This window comes from Clinocottus analis, unplaced genomic scaffold (assembly GCF_023055335.1).
Source record: "Clinocottus analis isolate CAN_PGR_092001 unplaced genomic scaffold, fCliAna1.0.p SCAF_8, whole genome shotgun sequence".
NCBI lineage: Eukaryota > Metazoa > Chordata > Actinopteri > Perciformes > Cottidae > Clinocottus > Clinocottus analis.
This window is the reverse complement of record NW_027176240.1, coordinates 1,141,590-1,145,319: the sequence shown is the minus strand read 5'-3', so window position 1 is coordinate 1,145,319 and position 3,730 is coordinate 1,141,590.

Below are 3,730 nucleotides of genomic sequence, written 5' to 3'. Positions count from 1 at the left end.
CCAGATCAGAGCACAAAGAGACAACACACACACACACACACACACACACACACACACACACACACACACACACACACACACACACACACACTAAACTGCTCATAAATCATACCGCTGAAATTGCCTTTCGTTGCAGATTGCCAGCTTACAATTTGGCAGACGACAGACGATGAATAATAAACACCTATAGGGGGCCGTGTGTGTGTGTGTGTGTGTGTGTGTGTGTGTGTGTGTGTGTGTGTGTGTGTGTGTGTGTGTGTGTGTGTGTCCTTCAAAAGCATCGATCTGGAGTTTCGAGCCAAGTTCGGTGAATATTCGCCATCGCAAATAAATGGTCTCGTTTCTGCGCATGCGCAGCTGGTAATCGATGCCATAGCGGCTTGTTGCTGTTGCATGCTTGCATGCTGTTGTGATTGTGGTTTCCTCAAAGGAAAAAGAAGAAACATCTGGTTATGTTGTGGGGAGAACAACAAGGTGGAATTATACCAACTGTTGATGATATCAAATGTTAAACATAACTAATAATAACTATATTTGGCACTTGTTCCAGTCCATAAAGGTCTATTCTTAGACATTCTTCGTAATTAGGTTTGATGATGGAGAGCATTGCAGTATTCCTGACCCCTTTAACACACACAGTGCGCTGTGGCTGCATGCTTCTGTGTGTTACAGGTAAATATTGTGTTCCTGCATTGGCCTTGAACACATCTCTGTCGGTTTACCCTCCAAAAAAACGACACATCAGTCGACTAATCGACTCCTTTTCCACATGTGCATCACGCACAGCTGCGGGGCCCTGCAGATATAAAGTGTGTCGCCTGCTAGTGATTAAACTTACACATCGGAATAAATGTGCTGTGTCCTATAATGATTTATGACGTCATGCTATACCGTTAATGGACTCGATAAATTACACAAAGGACACCGACGTGGCGCGTGTTGAGCATGTGGGAACATGCACATCTTGAAAAAAGATGTGAGAGTGTAAATCTGTGCCAGGAGGAGAAGAAGCCATCAGCAGCCGGCGGGTCTCGAACCCTCGCCTATAAATACCCTGTAGAACCGAATGTGTGGAGCTGCTCATCACAGATTGGGTTCTAGGGGAGTCTATGGGCGAGGACTGAAGCATCAAACATCTGGGACGAAGAGCCATGACTCCATGCTCTCATGCGCTGGCCCGTGTAATGTGTTGGGGTTTTTTTGCGCGTGCACGTGGGCTCGAGTTCCCGCCGCGTTAAATAAGCCCTCTGCCAACAGCAGAGTCTTGATTAAGACGTCGATTCCGGCGCGTAAACGCAACACGCGGTGACGAGCCTCCGGGAGGCAGCTCCATTAAGCAGCGTGGTGGCCTCCCATCACGGGCACGCGCACAGGCGCGCTCACTAACGATGCCTTTTGAGAATCCTCATCTTTAGTGGCCACGTATTCCTGCAAAAAAAGGGGAATTTTGACTCTTCCTTTGCATCTATCTGGATAAAAACAAGCTGATACAGGACTGCTGCTGCAGAATATATGAATATTATAGATATATAGATATATAAATATAGCAGGAAATAGTATATTAAATGTACAAGTGTTCATAAGTTGTCCACTATATACATATAGAGCAAATACATGCATGTCTAATGGTACATCATGTATGTGTTGCTTTATCTTGCCTATAAATGTGCACTGTAAAAAAAAACAGTTAGTTCAACTTAAAATAATGTGTGACCAATGGCTGCCTTCAAATGTTGAGTTAGACAAGCTAAGAAACTTTAATTGTCTGAACTTTAATTTGAGACGATTTAGGTTGAGCTTCAAATTATAAAAAAAAGAGCAAAAAATCCTCCTAAGAAATGACAAATATGAACTTTTATATGATTCATCTTAGTGGGTTATTGAGGTGAAAAAAAGCTCCATTCAGCCACTTTATCAGCTCGCTTATAAATCATCTCATTAGCAGCTAACAAATGGCTCATTAGGAGTCAAAAAAAGGAGAAGAAAAAAATCTTCCATCCTCTCTCAGCCTCCGCGTGAGCTGCTTTAAAGCCTCAGCCAAGCCTCCTCTCTTTATTGGGTATTAAATGGCGTATTAGTCCGCAGTAATAGCACCTAGCAGGACTTATTAGCCTCCATCCCGGAGGAGCAGCTGCTGCGCCACTGAAGATAAAACACGTTAAGGCTTTATGGCGCAAACTGCATTTTTTTCTCCAGCATTTTGAGTCATTTATCGCCCCTCCTCCTCTTCATTAGATGACCTTTTCTCTCCGTGTGAGGGCTTTAATTTAGCATATTCTCACTTGTCTCCTTCACGTTTTTTCTCCTTAATGTTGCACATTCCGCGTGATTCGCGTTCATTTCTCAGCTGCTGTCGCGTCTTCTCTGGTTCAGATGCTTCTCGGGCATCATTTTTTAACCGCGGTGCGCGTGGACGCGGAGGTGAACGGGACACCTCGCGCTGACCCCGCGGCCCAACAAAGCGCACTACTAGTCACTGTCTGGGAGCCTTTTATCTCTTTCTCTCGCTGGAGGCCCCCTTCGGACCGGCCGTGTTTTGTTGTCCGGCCTTTTGACTTCGCCACAAGGCCAAATATGGCCCCGCGCGGGGCCCCAATATGGGCCAGATTAATTTCTCCTGCTCCGGACATCTGTGTGTGGGGGAAAAGTCACTCAGCGAAAAGTCATAAATCTACTGTCCCGCGAGCGTTTTCTATAGCTGCTGAGAGTGGGAGGAGACAATTAAAGATGGATGGATAGATGGATGGATGGATGGATGGATGGATGGATGGATGGATGGATGGATGGATAGATAGATAGATAGATAGATAGATAGATAGATAGATAGATAGATAGATAGATAGATAGATAGATAGATAGATAGATAGATAGATAGATAGATGGAGAAATAGATAGATAGAAAGAAGGATGGATGGATGGATATATTGATAGATGTGTATAAGGATAAATAGAAAGCAGGATAAATGGATGGATAGATGTGTATAGGGATAAAAATAAGGATAGATAGAATAGATAGAATAGATAGATAGATAGATAGATGGATGGATAGATGGATGGATGGATGGATAGATAGATATAAAGAAGGATAGAAGAATAGATGAATGCAAGACAGAAGGATAAAAATATGGTAGGATAGACATAAATATAGGATAAAAAGATGGATAGAAAGAAAGAACAAAGGATGTAAAAATAGAGCGATACAAAGAAGGATTGATAGATGAATAGAAATATAGATATAAAGGTGGAAATGATATAGGAATAGATGCAAAGATAAAAATAGAATGGTAGAAAGATGGAAGGACAGATAAAGATGGGTAGAAAGATACAAAGAGTGATAGATGGAAAGAAGAATAAATGCATAGACAGAACGAATGATAGAAGGATATAAGAATAGATGTATGGATATGGATAGATAAATATGGAAGAATAAGATAAGATACAAAGAAGGATTGATAGATGATAGAACATAGATGAAAGAGGGAAGAATAAAAGAATAGAAAGATAGATGGAAGGATGAAGAAAGTTATATATAATGATATAGAAATAAGTCTCTATATATTTATCTGAATGCCTCTTCTTGGCAAATGATGTCTCGTTAAGTGCACAAACATTTCTTCTCAACAGAACTTCATTAGTTCCGTAATGAACATTTCTCTCCCCCTCCTTCAAACGAGCCCATTACGTCTGACATAAACAACCCGCAGTGGCCCCTCTCATTGGCTGGCCGCGG